The 20,139-nt window shown below is 40.2% G+C and overlaps 1 long non-coding RNA gene across 1 annotated transcript; it reads left to right on the top strand.

The window, feature by feature from the left end:
• Positions 1–10,172: 10,172 nt before the first annotated feature.
• Positions 10,173–18,509, top strand: LOC139182194 (uncharacterized). The gene is made up of 3 exons (XR_011565804.1): positions 10,173–14,319; positions 16,820–16,973; positions 17,472–18,509. It is a non-coding gene; the product is annotated as an uncharacterized lncRNA (long non-coding RNA).
• Positions 18,510–20,139: the final 1,630 nt, after the last annotated feature.

Below are 20,139 nucleotides of genomic sequence, written 5' to 3' on the forward strand. Positions count from 1 at the left end.
TCTCCCAGGCAGCTTTCATTCTGTACTCCCTATTCCACCGAATCCTTGCCACCAGCCTTTTTTTTTAAACCCACTGTGATCTGCTGATCTTCATCCTAACAAATGATCTTTTATTAATTCTGGAGAGATTTACCCCTTTGACTTTTTACAGTGCTCTTTCAATGATGGGAACAAACGGACAGCCTGTGACAAGAGCTGGAGGGAGAAGTTTGTGCTTTCCTAGTATTACTTCCCAGTAACTCAGGGATACACTGAACAAAGATAATTGAGCACCTGCTCTTTGTCTGATAGTGCATGATGCACAAGAAATAAAAAAGCTGATAAGTGATGGTCCTAGTTTGGGAAGAGCTCCCAGATGAATGAATTCTTTCAGCTGACATTGTTTTGAGTCCCTCCTGTGTATCAGGCACTGTACTTGCTGCTGGGGAAACAACAGTGAACAACAGAAAAAGTCCCCCTTTTCAAGGCAGTGACACCCTAGAAAGGAAAGCAGACAATAAACATTCAGGATGCTTTGAGTATAAATGAATGAAGTGGAACAAAGGTGAGCACTGGGAGATCAATTATCCACTCGAAGTTGACCAATCAAGAGTGACTGTACACTTCTTAGAGTAGGGTGGTAATGGTGGTTAAAAACAAACAAAAACTACTAAATTCTATAGAGTCAACTGAATCTGCTGACAGATTGTTTTATTTCTTTTTATTTTAAAAAATTCTGGCTGTGCTGGGTCTTCATTGTGGCACATGGGTTCTAAAACTTGTGAGCTCAGTAATTGCCGTGCGAGGGCTTGGTTGCCCCACAGCATGCAGATCTCAGTTCCTTGACCAGGGATCAAACTCATGTCCCACTGGACCACCAGAGACGTTCCCATGCTGACAGAGTAAACGCAAGTTATTAAAGAGAAACATGAGTCTCCCTAACGTAGGTATTTTGGATTATGTATCTGAGAGAAAAAGAGCTGTCTTTACTTGAGTTGGAAAAGTCAGCAAGATGAGTAGGTTTTTTTCAGTGAATCAGGAAGCAAGATTATGATCAGAGAGTAAAGAATAGAGAGGAAATGTGGAGAAGAGAGGCGAACTGGTTGTCTGGGAGAGTATTTAATTGCCTATTCCCTCTGAGGTTTGAAGTTTAGAGGAAGATGAATGATAAAATGTTTAACATTATGCAGTATGCTTGAGATGCCTAGAAAGAATAACAGCATTTATATATAATCACTGTGAGATGTAATCACGAAAAGACATACGGTGTACATTTCAATAAGGATGTGTTGTGTTGGTGGAACTGTAATAGTGATATAACTTATCACAATAGGGCTTCAGGCCATCATTCTCCTGTATTAGAGTTAAGACGGGAACATTTTGTATTTTAGGAAAGAACTGTTTTATTCTTCGTGAATTAAGATAAAGGACCACCAATCCTTTAAGAATATGATGCTTCTTTACAGCAGGAGAACTTATAGATCATGAGTAATGGCTTATGTTATAGAAATAAATGAATATTCACCAACAGCAGAGAAGAGCATGGTTAACTCCTCTCTGCAAGGACATTAACTTCGTGCATGTCCAGCTTTATTAAATATTTAGCTGCAGTTGAAAACCTGTGAAAAGCAAAACCTTCAGTCCATACATTAGAAGAGTTAGAATGCATCTCAAAGTTTATCATCTGTATTTTGACCAAGGAACACTCGGTGTATTTTGCTAGCACTTTATGTAGGATGTATTGAGTTCTTATATTTCAATAAATAGAATTTATCCCCTGTTTACATGATAAAAAAGTGTTTTAAGATGGAATAAATGATGAACGGTGGCAAATTTTACTGTTGGTCAAAATAAAATAAAGGCTGAGGTTTACCTTTAAAGTTGACCATTTTAGAGTCATTGGTGACCATGACAAGAGCAGATTTTGAGAAGTAGGGGGGAAGAGAGCCTGATAAGAGGAGGTTTCAGAGAGGATAAAAGGAGAATAACTGGAAATATGAATATAAATAAGCCCCTCCTCTAAAGGGTTCTCTCCAAGAAGAACAGAAAGATAGAGTCATAGCTGCAAGAGCATATAGGACAAGGGTGGGTTGTTTAAATGGAAGATCCCATGGTTCCTTTGAAAGCTAACAGAAATGACACTGTGTGAGTAGAAGGGATAGTGCAGGAAGAGAGAAGTCATTGAGAAGTAGAGGGAAAATGGAAACTAATGATGAAATAGAGGAGTTGGCTCTAGATAAAAGGAGGGAGAACAGATCAACCATGGTCACTGGAGATTAAGGCAAAGAAAAGATGTATTAGATTTACTAAGGGAACATATCAAGTTCTTTTTTGGATTGTTTTTTTTTTTTTTTCAGGGAAATACAAAGCAAAGTTGAGACTGAGAAATGGGGAGATAGTGGAGGTTTGGGAGAAAGCAGAGGTAGAAGCTAGTTAGTCTCCTGGGACAATTTTTAATTGTCTGTCCTCTCTGTAAACAAAATAAAAAACAAAATATTTTATTTTGTTTAAAATGCTGGTTTTGACCGACTAAATTGATTTTCTAACACATCGCTGGATCACTATTCACAGTGTCAAAATTCCACCCTGAGGCAACTCTGCCCTATAGAAAAGTGGGCAAAACATCAGTATGACATATTCGGAGCTCCTGGGAGGTTTTAAACATTTGCGATGACTGGAAAGATTGTTGCATTGGTAGTGTACAGAATGGATTAGAACTGTGAGGCTGGAGGTGGAGAAGAGTGCTAGAAGATTATCACCATAGTCTTAACAAGAGATTATGAGTACAGGAACTGGGCATTAAATTTGTGGATTGGCAGCAGGAAAGATTTAAGAGATAAGTAAATAGAATTAGTGGGATTTGCTCACGATTCTATCTGGATGTTTGGTGTTGATGAAAGAGGTGAAATGACTGAGAGAGAAGATTCAAGAATATTTTCCAAGTTGTCCATTTTATTTGCATATAGTTGCTGATAGTAGTCTCTTATGATCCTTTTATTTCTGTGTTGTCTGTTGTGATCTATCCATTTTCATTTCTGATCCTGTTGATTTGATTTTTCTCCTTTTGTTTCTTGATGAGTCTGGCTAATGCTTTGTCAATTTTATTTATCTTCTCAAAGAACCAGCTTTTGGCTTTGTTGATTTTTGCTATGGTCTCTTTTGTTTCTTTTGCATTTATTTCTGCCCTAATTTTTAAGATTTATTTCCTTCTACTAACCCTGGGGTTCTTCATTTCTTCCTTTTCTAGTTGCTTTTGGTGTAGAGTTAGGTTATTTGTTTGACTTTTTTCTTGTTTCTTGAGGTAAGCCTGTATTGGTATGAACCTTCCCCTTAGCACTGCTTTTACAGTGTCCCGTAGGTTTTGGGTTGTTGTGTTTTCATTTTCATTTGTTTCTATGCAATTTTAATTTCTTTTTTTATTTCTTCTGTGATTTGTTGGTTACTAAGCAGCCTGTTGTTCAGCCTCCATATGTTGGAATTTTTAATAGTTTTTCTCCTGTAATTGACATCTAATCTTATTGCATTGTGGTCAGAAAAAATGCTTGGAATGATTTCAATTTTTTTGAATTTACCAAGGCTAGATTTATGGCCCAGGATGTGATCTATCCTGGAAAAGGTTCCATGTGCACTTCAGAAAAAGGTGAAATTCATTGTTTTGGGGTGAAATGTCCTATAGATATCAATTAGGTCTAACTGGTCTATTGTATCATTTAAAGTTTGTGTTTCCTTGTTAATTTTCTGTTTAGTTGATCTATCCATAGGTGTGAGTGGGGTATTAAAGTATCCCACTATTATTGTGTTATTGTTAATTTCCCCTTTCATACTTGTTAGCATTTGTCTCACATATTGCAGTGCTCCTATGTTGGGTGCGTATATATTTATAATTGTTATATCTTCTTCTTGGGTTGATCCTTTGATCGTTACATAGTGCCCATCTTTGTCTCTTTTCACAGCCTTTGTTTTAAAGTCTATTTTATCTGATATAAGTATTGCTACTCCTGCTTTCTTTTGGTCTCTATTTGCATGGAATATCTTTTTCCAGCCCTTCACTTTTAGTCTGTATGTGTCCCTTATTTCGAGGTGGGTCTCTTGTAGACAACATATATAGGGATCTTGTTTTTGTATCCATTCAGCCACTCTTTGTCTTTTGATGGGGGCATTCAACCCATTTATATTTAAGGTAATTATTGATAAGTATGATCCCATTGCCATTTGCTTTATTGTTTTGGGTTTGAGTTTATACACCCTTTCTGTGTTTCCCATTTAGAGAAGATCCTTTAGCATTTGTTGGAGAGCTGGTTTGGTGGTGCTGAATTCTCTCAGCTTTTGCTTGTCTGTAAAGCTTTTGATTTCTCCTTCATATTTGAATGAGATCCTTGGAAGGAATGGATACATTCTTAGAAAAGTACAACTTTCCAAAACTGAACCAGGAAGAAATAGAAAATCTTAACAGGCCCATCACAAGCACGGAAATTGAAACTGTAATCAGAAAACTTCCAACAAACAAAAGCCCAGGAACAAACAGCTTCACAGCTGAATTCTACCAAAAATTTAGAGAAGAGCTAACACTTATTCTACTCAAACTCTTCCAGAAAATTGCAGAGGAAGGTAAACTTCCAAACTCATTCTATGAGGCCACCATCACCCTAATACTAAAACCTGACAAAGATGCCACAAAAAAAGAAAACCACAGGCCAATATCACTGATGAGCACAGATGCAAAAATCCTTAACAAAATTCTAGCAAACAGAATCCAACAGCATATTAAAAAGATCATACATCATGACTAAGTAGACTTTATCCCAGGGATGCAAGGATTCTTCAATACCCACAAATCAATCAATGTAATACACCACATTAACAAATTGAAATATAAAAACCATATGATTATCTCAATAGATGCAGAGGAAGCCTTTGACAAAATTCAACATCCATTTATGATAAAAACCCTCCAGAAAGCAGGAATAGAAGGAACATACCTCAACATAATAAAAGCTATATATGACAAACCCTCAGCAAACATTATCTTCAATGGTAAAAAATTGAAAGCATTTCCCCTAAAGTCAGAAACAAGACAAGGGTGCCTACTCTCACCACTACTATTTGACATAGTTTTGGCCACATCAATCAGAGCAGAAAAATAAAAGGAATCCAGATTGGAAAAGAAGAAGTAAAACTCTCATTGTTTGCAGATGACATGATCCTCTACATAGAAAACCCTAAAGATTCCACCAGAAAATTACTAGAGCTAATCAATGAATATAATAAAGTTGCAGGATACAAAATCAACACACAGAAATCCCTTGCACTCCTTTACACTAACAATGAGAAAACAGAAAGAGAAATTAAGGAAACAATTCCATTCACCATTGCAACAAAAAGAATAAAATACTTAGGAATATATCTACCATGAGGTGGATGAAACTGGAGCCTATTATACAGAGTGAAGTAAGCCAGAAAGAAAAACACCAATACAGTATACTAACGCATATATATGGGATTTAGAAAGATGGTAACAATAACCCTGTATACGAGACAGCAAAAGAGACACTGATGTATAGAACAGTCTTTTGGACTCTGTGGGAGAGGGAGAGGGTGGGATGATTTGGAAGAATGGCATTGAAACATGTATAATATCATGTATGAAACAAGTCGCCAGTCGAGGTTCAATGCACAATACTGGATGCTTGGGGCTGGTGCAATGGGACGACCCAGAGGGATGGTATGGGGAGGGAGGAGGGAGGAGGGTTCAGGATGGGGAAAACATGTATACCTGTGGAGGATTCATTTTGATATTTGGCAAAACCAATACAATATTGTAAAGTTTAAAAATAAAATAAAAAAGAAAGAAACAAAATACCTATATATAGAAAACTATAAAATACTGGTGAAGGAATCAAAGAGGACACAAATAGATGGAGAAATATACTGTGTTCATGGATCAGAAGAATCAATATAGTGAAAATGAGTATATGCCAACAAATTTGGAAAACTCAGCAGTGCCCACAGGACTGGAAAAGGTCAGTTTTCATTCCAATCCTAAAGAAAGGCAATGCCAAAGAATGCTCAAACTACTGCACAATTGCACTCATCTCACACGCTAGTGAAGTAATGCTCAAAATTCTCCAAGCCAGGCTTCAGCAATACACGAACCATGAACTTCCAGATGTTCAAGCTGGTTTTAGAAAAGGCAGAGGAACCAGAGATCAAATTGCCAACATCTGCTGGATCATCGAAGAAGCAAGAGAGTTGCAGAAAAAACATCTATTTCTGCTTTATTGACTATGCCAAAGCCTTTGATTGTGTGGATCACAATAAACTGTGGAAACTTCTGAAAGAGATGGGAATACCAGACCACCTGACCTGCATCTTGAGAAATCTATATGCAGGTCAGGAAGCAACAGTTAGAACTGGACATGGAACAACAGACTGGTTCCAAATAGGAAAAGGAGTACATCAAGGCTGTATATTGTCATCCTGCTTATTTAACTTCTATGCAGAGTATGTCATGAGAAATGCTGGGCTGGAGGAAGCACAAGCTGGAATCAAGATTGCTGGGAGAAATATCAATAACCTCAGATATGCAGATGACACCATCCTTATGGCAGAAAGTGAAGAGGAACTAAAAAGCCTCTTGATGAAAGTGAAAGTTGAAAGTGAAAAAGTTGGCTTAAAGCTCAACATTCAGAAAACGAAGATCATGGCATCTGGTCCCATCACTTCATGGCAAATAGATAGGGAAACAGTGGAAACAGTGTCAGACTTTCTTTTGGGGGGCTCCAAAATCACTGCAGATGGTGATTGCAGCCATGAAATTAAAAGACACTTACTCCTTGGAAGGAAAGTTATGACCAACCTAGATAGCATATTAAAAAGCAGAGACATCACTTTGCCAACAAAGGTCCGTCTAGTCAAGGCTAAGGTTTTTCCAGTGGTCATGTATGGATGTGAGAGTTGGACTGTGAAGAAAGCTGAGCACCAAAGAATTGATGCTTTTGAACTGTGGTGTTGGAGAAGACTCTTGAAAATCCCTTGGACTGCAAGGAGATCCAACCAGTCCATTCTAAAGGAGATCAGTCCATTCTAAAGGAGATCAGTCCTGGGTGTTCATTGGAAAGACTGATGCTAAAGCTGAAACTTCAATACTTTGGCCACCTCGTGCGAAGAGTTGACTCATTGGAAAAGACTCTGATGCTGGGAGGCATTGGGGGCAGGAGGAGAAGGGGACGACAGAGGATGAGATGGCTGGATGGCATCACTGACTCGATGGACATGGATTTGAGTGGACTCCAGGAGTTGGTGATGAACAGAGAGGCCTGGCATGCTGTGATTCATGGGTCGGATACGACTGAGCGACTGAACCGAACTGTCCTCTCTGTGGAATGTTTCCTGTAGAACACCACCCCCACCCCACCGCCATCAAATCCATGAAAGCCTTTATCATGGCTACAGATGGTGATGGAGAGGGGAGCTCTCAATCTAAATCTGGTTAATTCCATCTTCTCTAAGACCTCAACCTTCTGGATAAGCCTAGGAATGAGGACCTCACACAAGATAGATGAATACTGATTCCTTCCATGGGAGTTTTGGCCCTGGAGATGAATGAGTCCATATCCTTCTAGAAAGTCTTGATTGGTGGAAACGCAAATCCTATTTCATGTCATGGGAAAATGAGAAGCACATCTGTGGGGGTGAGGCTGAGGAAAAATAAAACATATGTGCATAAATCACAAAGCGAGAGAATCCTCAGTGCCTTGTTAACCCTAATTCTAGGCATTCCTGAATCCTAGTCCTTCGATTGCAAGAGAATCCTTAATAGCTCTTGTTATTGTTCAGTTACTAAGTTGAGTCCGATTCTTTTGACACCCTATGGACTATAGCCCTCCAGACTCCTCTATCCATGGGATTTCCCAGGCAAGAATAATGGAGTGGGTTGCCATTTTCTTTTCCAGGGGATTTTCCCAACCCAAGGATAGAACCTGAGTCTCCTGCTTTGGCAGGTCGATTCTTTACCACTAAGCCACAGGGAAGCCCCCTTAATAGTTTATCATACCCCTTTTGGCTTGACATACTTTGACTTTGGTTTCTATCACATGCAACTGGGAGATTCCAAAGTAAGCCATGCTCCATCATGGCCAATATTGTGAATAAGCAGAATAGGCACTAAGGGTATATAATGTGATAGATTCAGGAATGTGAAACTTCTTGAGCAAAGCATCTTCCCCCAACTCACCAATTGTGATTTATGAAATTCCACGATAAGGGTGAAAGGGAGTTACCATTTACAGAGTATTTCAGGAGTCTAACCCTAAGCCAGGTGTCTTAAAAATATTATCTCATTAAGATATTAATATTATCTCATTAAGTCCTTTGGCACTGGATAAAAGCTTATTCTTCCAGAGCCCATGGAAGAAATATCTCTTCCTAAAATGCATACATATGTGTCTAAAATATTATTGCATATGCTATTATTCTAACTTAAGGTGAGAGTACATTAATTGTGATATTTATAAATATTGTTTTTGTTGTTCAGTCACTAAATCTTGTCCAATTCTTTGTGACCCCATGGACTGCAACATGCCAGGCTTCCCTGTCCTTCACCATCTCCCAGAGTTTGCTCAAACTCATGTCCATTGAGTTAACCATCTCATCCTTTGTACCCCACCCCCTTCTCCTCCTGCCTTCAATCTTTCCTAGCATCAGAGTCTTTGCATCAGAGTATTGGAGGACTTTAGCATCAGTCCTTCCAATGAGTATTCAGTGTTGATTTTCTTTAGGATTGCCTGGTTTGATCTCCTTGCAGTCCAAGGCACTTTCAATAGCCTTCTCCAGCACCGCAATTCAAAAGAATCAATTATTTGGCACTCAGCCTTCTTTACAGTCCAACTCTCACATCTGTACATGACTACTGGAAAAAAACACAGCTTTGACTATACGGACCTTTGTTGGCAAAGTGATATCTCTGCTTTTTAATATGCTGTCCAGGTTTGTCATAGTAAATTATGATTAAATGATAAGAATCAGAGAGGTAAAATGTGAATTCTTGAGCTAGAGACCAAGACATTGAAAATAAGATTACAGTAGACAGAGGGCTGGAAGTGTAGTGGCAGCCATAAAGAACACAAGAGCAGACAGAGGTAAATCAAGCATAAAATGAAAAGCTGTAGGCAGTTGCTGAAAGAAACACGTCCAGACATATAAAAAAGTATCTGGGAAGGAGAGAGACTGGTGTGTGGCAATGCCTATTACTGGAATCAGTTATTGCTGAGTATGTCAGGTGAGCATTCTCCACTGGATTATAAGGTTGGAAGGGATTACACAAAAAGGAATGTCCTTAGTTATCAGAAGTTCAAAAGAGAAACATCCGCCTGGATTCAGACTGAAAGCCAGCCGTGGAAGAAATATGTGGTACAAAGAATAAATGTCCATAAAAGCCAACTCTATCTCATGGAAAGCTTTTTATTTTCAGTTAGAATAAATAACAGGATGTTGTACTTACTGAAATTCAGCCACCAAACAGAAAGATATCCAATGTATATACATTTATACAATATATACATGAGATAGATATTGGATATCTCTTTGATTTGATAGTGAAATTAAAATGTAAAAATATGAATATAAATAAATACGTGTATTTATGTGTGATACTTTATAAATATTATTATTATTATTAAGGAAGAATTCCTGGGAAGGATTCAATGTCAAAGGGGCAAGGCTGTCATTTGAAATGCATAAATTCTTTAACAATGAGTTCCCTGCAGAGAAAAAGGTCAATAGTAAAATCCTTACACTCACCCCAGGTTTGGAACTAGGAAATCTACCCATTTAAACTACTTATTGGATAGTTTAAATCTTTGTTCTAGAATTTTGCTTTTCCCAGCATTCAGGCCGTGCTGAAGGAGAGCTGTTTATAATCTGAGAATGTGTGTGCTAAGTCACTTCAGTCCTGTCTGACTGTTTGTGATCCCATGGACTGTAGCCCACCAGGCTCCTCTGTCCATGGGATTCTCCAGGTAAGAATATTGGAGTGGGTTGCCATGCCCTCCTTCAGGGGATCTTGCCAACCTAGATATTGAACCTGTGACTACATCTCCTGCATTGGCAGGCAGGTGCTTTCCCACTAGCACCACCTGGGGAGCCACAGTCTTGGAAGGGTTCAGCCAGCTATTCGAGGCTCAGTTCTCCCTTCCCAATTTTCTTTTCCCATCTGAGTCTCATTTGAGAGACTTGTCCTTAAGCAGTTCTCTAATCAAGGGGTAGGAAAAATATTTCTGAACAAAAGGAATTATAATGCTTTTCAAAATGGCATATTCAAATGTGATTTGAAAGGAATACTCTGAAAAGTTAACATTTTGCCCATTATCACAGAGACAGAGAATGCTAGATCTGAAAAGGAATTTAGGAGCCACTTCATACAAAATGCTTATTTCGTTCATAGGTGAACTAAGGCCCAGATAGCCAAAACGACAGGACCACTGTTCACAGTGACCTGACCAAACAGTTAGAAGGAGATCAGAGATGTTCCACTCACAGCACCAATTTCTTCTGAAACACACCTTCTAGGACTTTTTAAGAACTTTCATAAACTCCTGATATCATTTGAATCTACATATTAATAGCCAACATAAAAAAGATCACTAAAAGATGATTAACTAATTAAAAAATCTCAACAGTACATACCCTTTGTGAATGAAGCTAAACAATTCGTTAAAATTGGAAGTGGGCAAACTGTATATCATAAAAGTAATGCTCTATTGTTAAATTTATCCATGTACTACATAGATGATCACCATAAAGTTACCCCCCGAATCCTATTTATTATAGAGTGACCAAAAATGGCTCTGGAAAAAAAAAATAGCAGTACCCTAGAAGGAGTGGTTACTAACAAAGAATATCCAACTGATGGTCTTTTTTCCATCAAGAGCGCTGGCAGCAGAGCACAACAACAGATCTTCACCCAAGAAGATAGCTGACAAAATATAGACTAGCTGGACAGGGACAGCAGAACCAGGAATTTGATTAAATTCAGGAACTGTTATGACAGAAAATGTTTGTTAAAACATAAGAATGAAGGCACAGATTAAATAGTCAAATAGGCTAGATTTTGCTGAAGTGTTCCCTTCCCTGAGATGGGGTGGGATGCAGAGACAGAAGATGTCAACCAACTAGACAGGGGTCCAGAAACTCAGACCAGGTCTTTTTCAGGGCAGTTAAGGAAGGATGGAAAGAGAGGAACCTCAGGAAGAAAGGTAAGAGATGAACTCTGCAGAAATGTGAGGAATGCAGGAATAAAGTTGAGGCAGGCACCAACAGAGAGTTCATCAAGAACACAGATTGGGTGACTATGTTACTGGGTCATGATCAGACCTACCCAGTGGACAAGAGATGCTGTCAGGTTCAGCTGGCCAGCTCATTCTGTCTTAACAGACCCTCTGATGAGACAACCTGGGGCCTTAGCCCAGCCCAGTGACCATGAATCATGTGCTTCAGCACTAAGCCATTTTAACATAATGCCAAATGGAGGTGAAGAAAATAGGGTGCCTGCCCAAAGGAGCAGAAATAATGGCCCGGCTCTCCCTTTGGTGCATTAACCTTCAGGGGAGAAAAGAGCTTTAAGGACAGAGGATGCAGCAGCTTCTCAGGCATTAAGAAGATTAAGGGAAATCGTATTGGACTGAAGCAGAGAGGAAATGGTTTGCCCGTCTCAGAGAGGACATTTCTGTTGCTATTGCCCCTATAAACCACCTTCACCCTCGGTTCCAAATCGGGCAGGGCCAATGGGATTTGTTAGGCCAATATATCAAATTAGTCCTGCTGAGGAGACTCCGGAGGACGGCCTGGAGCCAAAGAGTGCTGTGAAATTTATCTAAGTGACAGGACACTTACAGGTGAAAATGGAGTTTCTAGCTGCCACTGTAGACAACAAAGCTAAAATGATGCTAATTAGAAAGCCTGCACCTTTAGCTCCAGGAAGAAAGAAAGATTCAGAGAGCAGTCCAATGTCCACCTAAAGTCTTTATTACCAGGCTGGAACTTGGGTGAAAATGTCTTGAACACAATCAGAAATTCGGAGATTTCCAGCACCATTAGGAGGACATGAGGGCTACAATGATGCACTCCTTTCACATTCACTGGATTAAGAATGATCAAGGTCACACAAATATTGCAAAAGCAAATAAATTGTCTACTTAGCTTTAAGGCAAGAGGATGTGGGAAGATATTCAGCAGCTGAGTAAACCCTGAGAGGCCCTGAGGGGCCCCCTTCAGCATGGAAAGCTTCCCTTCCATCATCCTCAGGATGTAGGAGGCATAAATTGTGCTTAGCAAAGCCATAGGAATCATCCAAACTTCTCACTGTAATGTGGTCACCTTCAACAGACCACAGCCAAACACATTCTACTGATTTATGCTCTTGAGGGTTCACAGCAAGTTCATCATCTTCATGTGGACCAGCTAAGCCCTCCCTCTCCCCAGCCAAACTTCTCTGTCTCAAGTACGCTTTCTCAGGAAGCAGGCTGTAAGAGTTTAATGTGCAGAATGTTTACCTAGGAGAGGCTTAAGTTTCAACACTGGGGCAAAGACGGAAAAGAAGCAAGATCGGCCAAAGTTGAGTCATGACGCAGATCTGTGACAGCCTCAGTCAATGTCATGGCAGTTCTGATGTAAGATGTGTCTTCAGAGTTGTCCTGAGCTGGGCCAAGATGGCCAGAACTTTAAACCCTCCCTGATCAGTCACTGGATATGGGCTACTCCAGGAACGGGTACAATCAACAGGCAGAGCAGCTTATTGTGGCTCAGCAGTCTCTGAGGAGCTGACAGCTGAAGGCTGGTATTGACAGCATCCCAGCAGCTAGAGCAGTAGATTGTTCCTTAAAGGCAGATCTGGATATGGCACATCACATTGTCCATCACATGCTGTCCACATGTTTCCTAAATTCCCACACAACTCCAGGAAGCAAACATGAATTGAAGTTTGAACCTCCCCAACCTTTTTCAAAGCAGAAACCATAGGAGGAAAAGAAAAAATGCCAAGCACGAAAAATGTTTTGATGCCAAGCACCTTGAAGAATTAAAGTAACAGCCTCTGGTGTTGCAATTATGAGACAAAGATTGAAAGGTGGCTTTGCTTTAAATCAGTGATGGCATCACCGATGAGAGGGACATGAGTTTGAGTAGGCTCCAAGAGTTGGTGATGGACAGGGAAGCTGGTCCCATTGCTGTCGTCCATGGGGTCTCAAAGAGTCAGACAAGACTGAGCGACTGGACTGAACTGAACTGAATGTCTTCCCATTGTCCCCCTTCTGTGAAATGTTCACAAGTTTCACTCAATCAGTGACTTCCTGTTAAGGGTCTGCTATGTGATCAGCATTGCACTAGATCCAGCTGTGGGAGATGCCAGAGAAACACTCAAAAGGATCTCTAACTTTGAGGACGTTTTGGTCTATATGGGAAGAGAGCATAAACACACAAGGGCATAGGAGAACATCTTTTTGCTCAACTACAAGCTCTTCGCAGGTTGAGAGAGCATAGTATAACGTGGTATAGCAAATTTTTACTTAATTACAGTATGAACTTGGTCACATTATTGAAGTGACATTGATCAAGGCAGTTACATCTCTAAGGACCAGTTTCCTTTTTTATATTGAAGTATTGTTGATCATAATGTACAAATTATAGGTGTACAATGTAATGATTCACATTTTTTAAAGGTTATACTCCATTATAGTTATTTTAGAATATTGGCTATATTCCCTAATATTATACAGTATATCCTTGTAGATTATTTTATACCTAATAGCTTGTACCTCTTTTCCTCTTACCACTAGACTGCCGCCCCCAACCCCCATCTAGCGTACTTAGCTTACCAGTGTGTTGTGAAAATTAAATAATTCAAAGGTTGTAAGCATGCTTTGTAAGTTATGAGAGGCAATGCAGACATTTCTGCTCCTTTCATGCCCCACTCTTAGTGTATCAGAGAAGGAAGAGAAAAACCGCTGAGCTGGAAGAGTTAAGCGATTTCAGAGGAGAGTCAAACATTCGAACAAGGGCTGCGAACTGGCTGCTTCTGTGATGTATTCTTGGTGACGTTAGTCCTGTCTCTTCTGAACACCTTTAGAAGGGGCGAATCATTCTAAACATGTTCCAGGTTCAAGCCAGGCACATCCTTCCCACTGTCTGTAAAGCCCACTGATGAACAAGCACTGGGAACAGAGCGGGGTCAAAGAGTTTGTTACGGAAATTATTGCAGCAGAACGGAGCGCATGTGGGAAGAACTTCCTACCTATTGAAGTGGCCTGTGTGGGCGGAGTCAGAGAACGCTGGAACCAGGAAGCCAGGGTCGGCTGGAGGCTGTTGGGTGGTGGTATTTTCATGACTAATTAGCTTATTACGCTTTATCGAGGAGGCGGGAGGGTTAAATTGAGGTTTAGAGTTGTCATGGGTAAACAGTGGAGTGGGGAGGGGAGGAGGCTTAGTCACTCTTGTATGGGTAGCGTGACCCTGTCTTGTCCCAAATGTGGTCACAGTGCAGCTCTGTCTGAACACTGTATCTGTTATGTGAACAGGTTTATGATCCTCCAGAAAGGTCACAGCCTTGCTGGCAACAAAGTCATTTTCTTTATTTCTCATATCTTCCATACCACCACATGTACACATCTGTATAACTCTGGGTTTCTTCAGATACCTGAATTTGCTACTCTTATGGGCAGAATTGTGTCCCCCCAAAATGCATATGCTGAAACCCTAATCAAAGTATGTTAGACTGTGACTGTGTTTGGAGATGGGGCCTTTAGAAAGGTGATCATGTTTAATGAGGCCATTAGGATGGACTCTAATCCATCCTGACCACATCCTTATAAGAAGAGGAGAAAAGAACACACAAAGAGACATCACTGATGGACCACACAGAGGAAGGACCTCTTGAGGACACAGGAAGAAGATAGTCATCTGCACTCCAAGCAGAGAGGCCTCACAAGAGACCAAGCCTGCCAACACTTTGATCTTGATCTTCCAGCCTCCAGAACTGTGAGAAAAAAAATTTCTGTTGTTTAAGCCCTTCAGTATGTGGTACTCTATTATGGCAGCCCTAGAAAACGAATACAGTTACCCTCCCTTCATTGAAATCGGATATCTTGTGAGTGACAATCCAGGCTGAGAGAAGACTAACTCTGCCAGGAGAAGGCTTTAGAGGAAATGGTATGAAGAATGGTCTTGCTCCTTGGAAGAAAAGCTATGATAAATCTAGACAGCATATCAAAAAGCAGAGATATCACTTTGCTAGCAAAGGTCCTTATAGTCAAAGCTATGGTGTTTCCAGTAGTCAGATACGGATGTGAAAGTTGGACCATTAAGAATACTAAGCACCAAAGAATTGATGCTTTCATATTGTGCTAGGGAAGACTCTCAAGAGTTCATTGGACTGCAAGGGGATCAAACCAGTGAATCCTAAAAGAAATTAACCCTGAATATTCATTGGAAGGACTGATGCTGAAGCTGAAGTTTCAATACTTTGGCTACTTGATGCGGAGAGCTGACTCATTGGAAAAGACCCTAATGCTGGGAAAGATTGAGGCCAGGAGGAGAAGGAGATGGCAGAGGATGAGATGGTTAGATAACACAACTGACTCAAAGGATATGAATTGAGCAAACTCCAGGAGATAGTAAAGGATAGGGAAGCCAGGCATGCTGCAGTCCATGGGGTCACAAAGAGTTGGACACGACTTAGTGACTGGAAAATAACAACTTGAAACATGAATTAGAATGTGGCCAGCAGAGAAGGAGGAAAGAGCATGCCTATGGCAGAGACTCTGGAAGTGTGGTCCCCACACCAGTAGCATCAGCCTCGTGTGGGAACTTGTTAAAAATGCAAATTCTCACCCCCCCACCCCGCTTCTTACACAGACTAGATCAGAATCTCTGGGGTAGGGCTCAGCCATCTGTATTCAACAAGCGCTCCAAGTGATGCTGTTGCCGGCCAGGGTTTAAAAACCACAGCCCTACGGTAGACGAGAAGGTTCCCAAGTGCAATCATGAGTAATTCAGTGTAGCTAATAAATACTAGCATGACTCAGAAAGGTTTAAAGAGAGAAGTGAGCATGGATTGAGGCCTTGAAAGAGTTAGAAGGTGGGTGGTATGAGGAAGAGGAGAGGCAGTCGGGGATACAGAAATAAGGAGTGGAAGCTCCTGCCTCTGGGTTAATCCTTAGCTTAGGACTTGAGGTCTAAACACTGCAGTGCCCTAAGGTGAACATGACCCTAAAATCAAGATGCTTAGGACCAAGGGCACATTATTCTAGATTTTCTTCCATGACAAAGACTTAATGAAGAAGTTCTTCAACATTCATTTGAAGTGGTGAAAAACACTTAAAACAGTCTATCCAAAAAAGTTAAAAGTTCTCAGGCTGAGAATTATGGTCATTGGAAGAGATATTTTAAAGCCAAATTGAAGAGGATGTAAAAGTTGCATTAATCGTCCAGAAAGCATCCTTTGTGTGGAATGCAACCTCGGCTTATAGGCTTTTAGTGAAATTAAATCTCTTCACACCTCGCCAAACTTGTGACTTTCCCGTATGAGGGAATCGGAGCCCACCTTCCGGAAAAGGGTTGCCGCAGTGCTCATCTGCCAACGTTTTACTGGCGAGGGGTGGGGAGGGGGTAATTGATGCAGCAGCCGAAGAGCAAAAACCATGAGCCCAGTGGGGAAAGACAATCTCCATCATGATACTTTGGACTTAATGAAATTTGCTGTTAGCAAATTGAGTCCTTCAAATCTAAGATTGGAAAGTTGTAATCAGTCTTTCATTCAGGCTGGGTTGTTTCTGTTCTTTTGTGTTTACAGAATCGATCTGAGTTGCTTTTGCTTTCCCATGCCACACGAATGCCTCTGACCAATTATTCATCCTTTCTGCCCTCCTGACGGGGATGAGTTTGTGTGCTGTAAATCATTGTCCCATTCAGTGTATTTGCTTGGAACTTGAACTTCTGTGTTGACAGTGAGTGACTAATTTGCATGCTTCTGTCTCCTCCCTTGCTCCATACCTTGCACAGATGTGATCATTTACGCTTTAGCTTTTTTGCATCCCTTTATAGCATGAACTCGTTTCTTCATGTTCATTTAACTGCACCCTGAGAAATTATCTATCCACATACTTGGTGGCAAAAGGCAAGAGCAGATGGCTCCAAAACTGAAATGGGAGTTCTTCTGAAAACTCAAAGGGAAAGATTGTGTTCAGGGACTGGGTTATGTGTATTTTGCATTTTTTAGTTCCCATAAAAAAGTTGACTTCCTCAAATCAGATATAGATTTGATGAAACCATTTATTCAGCAATGGCTTTTTTGCCCTTCTTTAACAGTGACATAAAATATTTGAGCATTTTCTTTCCTCACTGGTAACAAAACTATTCAAATGCACTGCCATAATATTTATTTAATTAGTTTCCTGAAATCTTTCTATGGAGAAATAAATTCAACTTTACTCTTTCTTTTTTAGACATAAAATGAAGCTGACTTCTAGTGCTACAATATTTTACTGTGATCTGAGCCTCGCAAAGATGAAACCTGGAAAATACAAATTTAAAAGGTGCCTCATATAAACCGGACTGTTATTTTAATCAGCACTTCTATTCACTTTCTTTTTATTTTTTTATTTACCAGCTTTCCTTCTGATTGTATCATAATAACTGTCTAGACACTGTTCCTAACTGATGGATTTTAAGAGACTGTACAAATGAAGCCAGAAAAAAATAAATTAGCAGTACTGTGCACTAAAGTGCCTCAGTTTAAAGCATTATGAATAGAAAAAGCACTGACCACTTACATATCAGCTAAGATAGCCTACTATCTATTCATTTTCTTCAAGGTTGTGATTAGAAAGTTCTTATCCAACCTGCTGGCCAAAGGTAGAATAAATAATGACTTACAACTGTATGTCTCTAGGTTCTCATTTAACTTTGTGTTTTATACTAGATGCCTGGGAATCTAGATTTGAAGGTTAAGTTACAACTTCAGTTATAATGGTCTTAGAGATTGGTCTTAGGAGTTTCTGACTTCAGTCACTTGCAGGACTGTCATCAGATTCAAAGCTACAGTTACTAAGGTTTTACTTGAAGCAACATAACAATAACAATGACAATAAATAATATCAGAAACAATTCTCCCAGTCAATACTTAATCAGTAGGAACTGGTATAATCATAATGAAAGGTTTTTCAGCAGGTTGAAAACCATCTTATACCTTAAGCATCCCCTAATCCAGGGTCTTACCACTCCTCTTCTGCAGCCTCAGTCCCTTCTCTTAATGACCCGACACCTCAAGTTTAACACCTGGCCAAGTAGGGCAACTCCATTCATGGTACATTCTGGTTGGCTATTACTGATTGATAAGCAAATATGCAATAAGTATTTTTCATGTCATTCCTGATTAAACTTTATCATTTACCATCTCAGCTATCGTTAGTATCCAGTACAATCAGATGAAAAGGGGTCTCAGAACAATTCCAATGTGTGTGAAACAAAAAGGAGCTAGAAGAAGTCATTGGGAGAGGATTTCTGATGTAAAACTTCAAAAAGACTTCTGTATTTGCAAGCAAATCTCTATTTTAGCATTCTCTTTCAGGTCAACTTATCTTTGCCAATTGCCTAATTGCTCTGTAGGATTTTCTCAGAGATAGGATGACTTGCTGTGTTCTGCAGTATGTCACAAGATATATTCAGTCCCCAAGGTTAGAAATTGGGAATATTTGTAGGTGGGCAAGATTCTATCTACAAGCTTATATGGATTCAGTAGATGGTCCCCCAACCGGACCTCCTTTACTGAGCCAGGGCACCCATCCCCCAGCAGCTGGTGTTAGTTTCTTCTAGTGGTTCACAGATGCCCCCTCTTATAGGTAATTGTGTCTGCCACGGAGAACACCCATGCCTGGAGATGCCTAGAACATGTTTTCCCACCACCACCAGAATATCTTGCTCCCAAGGACAGATTCTGGGCATGCCAGGTGGCTCAACAGGTAAAAATATTCACCTGCAATGCAGGAGATGCAAGTTTGAACTCCAGGTTGGGAAAATTCCCTGGAAGAGGGCATGGCAACCCATTCCAGTATGCTTGCCTGGAGAATTCCATGGACAGAGGAGCTTGGTGGGCTATAGTCCAGAGGGTTGCAAAGAGTTGGACACGACTGAAGTGACTGAACACACACAAGGATACATTCTCCCCTTGCAGGACAATTCTCTGATGCCATTATGCTCCAGAGCCCATCATGGAATCAGGCTGAGCTAGATACCACACTTTCGTTTAACTTCTTCTCCTGCACTACCCTGCTGTCTTTGTGTGCTTGAAGACTTGTCCTAAATCACTCTCTGAAAGAATCCCTGTGTCAGTCTCTACTTTTAGACAACCCAATATGACTCTTTTTCTTGGAGGCAGAATTAAAGACTTTTTTCCTAAATATAAATGACAAAAATACATATATTTTTAGACTTTTATCAAATTTGAGGGCCATTAATAATGTTTAATATTGATTTTCTACCAATTATACTATGACAAATTTAAAATAGAACATAGTTCTGGGTTTTATTCTGTTGCAATACTTTGTTTTCTTTTTGTGGGACTTTCATATCTGAAACTCATGTTTTCCCTGTTTCTGATTACCCTGCATATACAGACATAAAGTGTCAATACTTTGTAGGTTACAGTTAGCACCTCAGCTAGTAGAAAAGGCATCTAGGTAGTTTTGGCTTGCACCCCGCATCCACTCTCCACCCTTCTCCATCCTGCTGTGAGCCCCAAGACTTTAACTTCTGACGACTTCACTATCATTCTTTTTTGCCCTCCAACTTTCAGTTCAGCCAATGGAAGACATTCATCAAGAAATTGAAGGATTAGTGAAAAATGAAAAAAAGCATCTTTATTCCAACAGCCACCTTCCTGTCAGGTCATTACAGGCAGACTCTGACCCTCTACCCAAGGCCCCACTTTCTACAAGGGCAGCCCTTTTCACTGAGCTATTGTATGTTCCAGTAACTTAACTGCTCCCCACCCAGATGCCTCAAAACCCCAGCAGTCCCTAAGGATTGCCCCTATCCTTTCTTGCTTAACCCTGCCCACTTCATTGTACATGCTCTCATTAAACTCCCTTCAGTGGTCCCTTTGAGAGTGTGATA

The sequence above is a fragment of the Bos indicus genome, chromosome 1 (assembly GCF_029378745.1).
Source record: "Bos indicus isolate NIAB-ARS_2022 breed Sahiwal x Tharparkar chromosome 1, NIAB-ARS_B.indTharparkar_mat_pri_1.0, whole genome shotgun sequence".
Classification (NCBI taxonomy): Eukaryota; Metazoa; Chordata; class Mammalia; order Artiodactyla; family Bovidae; genus Bos; species Bos indicus.